Source organism: Polyodon spathula, chromosome 2, assembly GCF_017654505.1.
Source record: "Polyodon spathula isolate WHYD16114869_AA chromosome 2, ASM1765450v1, whole genome shotgun sequence".
In the NCBI taxonomy this organism is placed as follows: domain Eukaryota; kingdom Metazoa; phylum Chordata; class Actinopteri; order Acipenseriformes; family Polyodontidae; genus Polyodon; species Polyodon spathula.
Genome location: NC_054535.1, coordinates 21,460,798 through 21,466,953, shown reverse-complemented (window position 1 = coordinate 21,466,953; position 6,156 = coordinate 21,460,798). Strand labels below are relative to the sequence as shown.

The 6,156-nt window shown below is 36.4% G+C and overlaps 1 long non-coding RNA gene across 1 annotated transcript; it reads right to left on the bottom strand.

Annotated features, from left to right (window-relative positions):
* Positions 1 to 821: 821 nt before the first annotated feature.
* On the bottom strand, positions 822 to 1,686 carry LOC121327733. Its single transcript, XR_005951607.1, has 3 exons — positions 1,611 to 1,686; positions 1,354 to 1,500; positions 822 to 1,151 (listed from the first exon to the last, which is right to left on the bottom strand). It is a non-coding gene; the product is annotated as an uncharacterized LOC121327733 (long non-coding RNA).
* Between the last annotated feature and the right edge of the window lie 4,470 nt (positions 1,687 to 6,156).

Sequence of the window (6,156 nt, the reverse complement as noted above, 5' to 3'; positions counted from 1 at the left end):
TTGACCTTCTGAACATATTTATAAAATGTACTAGCTTTTGGGACCACAGAGATCTCTTCTTCTGCCTCTGAAAATTTTAAAAATAACATTTCCCCTTATTATGACCATTCCATATAGGTGGATTCCATTTCTAGTTTATTGAGTGTATCACTCTGTCACTCCAGTGTGCCCCACAAGATATTCAGACATGAAATCTTAATGTATCTAATCTTTATCAATGCTCTGGTATTGGACCAGTTTACCAGAAGAAAACTTTGCTGTTCAGCTTTTTAATAGCCATATTATTAAAGTTACAACTCTGATACTGTTTTAAATCTGCGTATTAAGTATTTATGAGTTTTTAATGAATTTCAATGTTCCGTTTCTCAAATCGATACAGCAATATTAAATATATGCAAAAACTGGAAAAAAAATTAGTACAGCTTTATTGAAACATTCATAAGTGCTACCTTTAACCATTCTGTCTTCTGCAGTTATCTAAAATACAGTATTAGATTTCCATAAATAAAATAATAAAATACTAATATTTAATGGAAACAAATTATTTTTCAGCTTCTACCAGACTTATACCCATTTGTTTAAGACAATTCTCCTGTGCTGAGTGGACATCAAATTAGGAACTAGGTAAGATGTAACCCAAGTGCTAGTGCCCCCATTTGAGGACAGGCTACTGTAATTATATTGGAGCATTTTTAACTACCATTAGTCTTTTCATGAATACACGTTGAGGACACTTTCTGAGTCTTATATAAATAAACGAATAATGTAATAATTTACTTTCAATAATTATTTCCAAATATAGGTAAACATATGGAAAAACCTAGCTCATAAGTTATTTGAATACATAAAAAGAAAAAAAAAAAGATCATTGGAACATCATTTAAAAGGGCATGGTTATTCTTGTTTCAAATAAAATAATAATTATCATATCAGGGAAGGAGCTTTAAAGCATGTGGCTGTTTTTATTTGGTGTTCAGTATACCAGCAGCATTAAAGAATGAGCTCATATTGATACAGAAAGGAATGAGGTCTTGGAAATACCCAAATACCCCCTCACTCTGCGCTCGGATTTCAACCGTGAAGTTATCGTCTGTTCAGATTCAGGCTTCCCTGAGAACTTCAGACTGCTTGGCTTTCCTGTTCCTCGTCATCTTGAATTTTCATTGGGTTTGTGAACCATAGAAGACACATACCATCATGTATGTAAGCAGAAAAATAAATTCTCATTTTAGGCATAGAAGCTGACTGTTACTGTATTTACATTACAATACAGCAAATATATAATATATAGAAACTTTCACATAAAACATTAATTTATAATAAACAGAGTTATACAAATAATGTTACTGGTACCTTATTTTGACAGTTCCTTATACAGCAGGTCTTTGCAGATGCCTCTTGTTTCCTGATTTCAAGTCGTCATTCTGCTTTGCATTCTACCAAGGGCCCACACTGATGGCTGCAGAATAGTGGTTTGTCATTGGGCACTAGGCATTCTGACTGGAGAACAGTAAAAAAGTTAAACACCATAAATATAACACTCCTCAATCCCTTTACCTAAACATTACAATATTAAATAGTATTATCTGTTTACTTCTCTCTCTTAATACCATATAAAGCAGATATATCATAGATATATAGATTTCTTCCTGCCCTTAATCTGAAAGATGTAAACAGTCCTGAAGGGCAAGCAGTTGAGTGACTGCACAAATTGTCCTTCTGTGTCCTCTCTTCCACTGCCTTTATCACGTGTCAGACGGGGTCACATTGGCTGTCAATGAACTAAAATATGACGCCTCTGCTGCTGTTGCTTCAGTGGTGCTTTGGTGTGTTTCATCACCCCCGGGCTATCACTGCTCACACAGTCTCTTCAAACACCCACCCCCTTTTCAGTCAAAGCTCAACACAAACCCTCTGTGGACAACATTGTCCCTGGGCCCACACCAGGTGTTCTGGCGGAACGAAATGGGCACCGGGACGAGGCATCATTGCCAAATCCAATTCTGATTTTTTTTTTGTGCTGGATTAACAACTCAATTAAACAGCTCTGAGCATCTGCCTCTGAGACCCAGCATTGGCCAATCTCTCTCTCTCTCTCTCTCTCTCTCTCTCTCTCTCTCTCTCTCTCTCTCTCTCTCTCTCTCTCCTGTCTGTTACTGCTCTCTCCTTCTCCCTTTCCGTGTGTGTGTGTGTGTGTGTGTGTGCTTGTATTTGTGTGACAGAGTCTTGGCAGGGCTAGTAACATCCCCACTGGCACTCTAATCACTTATAACAAACGATTTTATCCTTCAAGGCTTCAGACCTTAACCTGTAACAACTGCCGCATGTTATTGTCGTTGTAATAATGTCCTCTAGAAGATGCTGTGATTCTGGTCACACTTCAGTTGAAGGATCCATTCATAAAACTTCCATGGGATACATAGGATAGAATGTGTTATAATCTGGTAAAAGATAACGATTTGGTAACGTTATAGATCGTGAGACTGACCTGTAAATATAATAAATATAACAAGAAGAAACTATTTCAGATTTCAAAACCTCCCTGGTCACTGCTAAGCAAGCTTAACCCGAGTAAAAGTCTCTTTCTTGTATTTAACAGAAACATTGAAGATGTTTGACTTTTTTGTCAGTTTAAAACAACAGTATGGTACTTTTTTAAAGTGTAGATGACAGGACTACATTCTGTATACATTATTCTAGAATACTAGTGTTATAGATTTGGAATTACTATATAGATTTGGAACATTAAAATGAAATGATATTTGGTAATTAACATTGAAAATAAGGTGTCAAACCTGTCAAGATTAAGATAAGATAAAATAAGATGTCAAAATAAAGGTTTGATGATTATTATCGTCAGTTTTTTTTTTTTTTTCTTTTTTTTTTTTACAATAACATTATAATGTCATGAAAATTTACACTAGTCAGGTTTTTGTAATTGTTTTTTTCCCATTTATAGTTGTCAGAAAATACCTTTTGTAACACATTTATAGATTTTTTATAAATGTATCCTTAACTAAAAGTGTCGGCTTTTAGTTAAAGATACATTTATAAACCTCAATTTTCTGGCTTTAAAAACTTTGAAATGCAAGAAAAACAAATGCACGATGAATTTATTCAAATTAAATATTACAAATATTACAACTATTAGTCAATTGCATTCATTGTTGTTCACAAGGAAAAGACTAGCCAGCATTTTAAGTTAAGGTTTTAGCCTAGATTTCCAAAGACAATCTCCATACTTATCAGTAACAACTGTGACTTTCTATCAGCCTTGTGATCTGAAAGTATGCTTAGAGTATGAAGAGAACCTTATCCTCTCCACTTAGTGAAACTTAGACCTTTTTGTCACAATTGCCTTGAAATCCCAAGGATAATGCTGATGTCTTTATAGATTCAGCTGACAGGATTAGCACAGTCTTTTTCATGACCTGTCTATTAGGGAAGAAAGAAAGAAGAGAGAGAGAGGGAGTGTACTTGTATGTGTGTGTGAGAGAGAGACAGTCCCAGTCTGGGACACCATCCATCATTCGAGTCAGCATGTGCTGTAATTACTGTGTCAGGGAGATGAGAAGATGCTTTTGAGGAAGGGGGGCTCACCATGTAAAACTTCATCATCATAATCACTTCTTTGTCCCAAATCCATCCTCTCATCTGTTATGCATGCCTTTGCTGTCAGCCAGCACTGTCACACACTACTACCTGAGGTGAGATAGCTGATCATACCTGAACACTACGCTGTGGGATGCTTAAATGTTTGTTAGATTTTATTCATTTGATTAGCAAAAATTATTCAAATATTTGTAAATAACAAAAACAGAGAAGACAAATACAACAAGATATATTGTAAAGGCCTGCATGTCATTGATTTAGGTGCCATACCGGTAATCTAAATTAAAAGATAAGATAGCAAAATGTTTTACTCATGCATGGGTCGGTTTGACCTGCCCCAGCAGTGATCATTTATGGTTTAGAAACATTTTCCTTTGTGAACTTGGTTCTTATTGTTAATGAAAAAATAAACAGTTCATTTCAGGTAATAAGTGCCAGGTTCAGACAGGTAATAAGTGTCAGAAACATGCACATTGACTGACAAACTACTTATGCTTAGATTATGCTTAGATTCACAAGGATGATCAACAACACTTGATACTGCCACCTTGTGAGAGCCAGGGGAAGTGTATTTAACACCTTTGCATATGGTGCACATACCAATTGTATCACATTGTAAAGGTCTTTGATGATTAAAAACATTCAACAGACACAAAAGGATTATCTCACCTACCTGCGGACAGTGTGCGAGTGTGTGTGAGTGTGCCAGTGAAGGGGGCAGATCCTGAATCTGTCAAGTTCCAGTAACAATAACAGGCACAGAGACTCAAGGTTAATTTAGTGACCAGGGCATTTTGTTTTTGAAGATTTTTTTTTTTTTTTTTTTTCAACATTATTTTATCTACAACCTTAATCTTAACTTTTATTGAACAATTTCCTTTCTATTTTAATGGTGAAAACGGCAGCAGGCTGTCCATCAATCCAAAGACTGCTTTTAATCCAAAGACTGCTATTTATATTTAATTTTCATTAAGTTGATTTCATCAATGTGGCTATCAATGTTTAAAGTATTATGCACCCTAAAATGTTCTGAATCACAGTATATTATTGGCAGCTGTTGCTCCTAATGTAAAGTACAGTGGCTCTCAAAAGTATTCCGGACTTTTCCACATTGTATTGTGTTACAACATGGAATCAAAATGGATTTAATTAGGAGTTTTTGCCACTGATCAACACAAAAAAGTACATAATGTCAAAGTGAAAAATAAAATCTACAAATTGTTCTAAATTAATTACAAATACAAACAGAAAATAATTGATTGCATAAGTATTCACTCCCTTGAGTCAATATTTAGTAGAAGCACCTTTAGCAGCAATTAAAGCTATTAGTCTATTTGGATAAGTTTCTACCAGCTTTGCACATCTGGACACTGCAATTTTTGCTCATTCTTCTTTGCAAAATTGCTCAAGCTCCGTCATGTTGGATGGGGACCTTTGGTGAATAGCAATTTTCAACTCTTTCCACATATTCTCAGATGGATTGAGGCCTGGGCTTTGACTAAGTCACTCCAGGACTTTTACCTTTTTGTTTTTAAGCCACTCCAGTGTGGCTTTGGCTATATGTTTGAGATGAATCTTCTCCCAAGTCCCAGGTCTCTTGCAGACTTCATCAGATTTTCCTCCAGGACTTCTCTGTACATTGCTGCATCCATTTTGCCCTCTATCTTCACGACCTTTCCAGGCCCTGACACAGAGAAGCATCCCCATAGCATGATGCTGCCACTACCATGATTCACGGTAGGGATGATGTTCTCAGGATGATGTGCGGTGTTAGGCTTGCGCCAAATATAGTGCTTAGCGTTGAGGCCAAAAAGCTCTATTTTGGTCTCATCAGACATATAATCTTCTTCCACTTGGTCTCAGAGTCTTCCACATGCCTTCTGGCAAACTCTAGCTGAGATTTGATGTGAGTTTTTTTCAACATTAGCTTTATTTTTGCCACTCTCCTATAAAGGCCAGTTTTGTGAAGCACCCATACTATTGTTGCCATATGCACAGTGTCTCCCAGCTCAGCCGTGGAAGACTGTAACTCCTTTAGAGTTGCCATAAGCCTCTTGGTGGCCTCCCTGACTAGTGCCCTTCTCGCCCGGATACTCAGTTTTTGGGGACTGTCTGTTCTAGACAGATTCACAGTTGTGCCATATTCTCTCTATTTCTTAATAATGGACTTTACTGTGCTCCAGGAGATATTCAATGCCTTGGAAATGTTTTTATATCCTACCCCTGATTGGTGCTTTTGAAGAACCTTATTCCAGATTTGCTTTGAATGGATTTGAATGGATTTCCTTTGTCTTCATGATGTAGTTTTTGTTATGAAATGTACTAGCCAACTGTGGGACCTCCCAGAGACAGGCATATTTAATCTGAAATCATGTGAAACACCTTAATTACACACAGGTGGATTCCATTCAACTAATTACACTATGTAACACAATTTTTGTTCCTGGGTAGTAAGTGTTATTTCCTAATTGCTTATGCCTCAAAAGTATAAAAAATGGCTATTATTCCCCACAAACTTTGCTTTTGTGACCAGGACAGTGATAT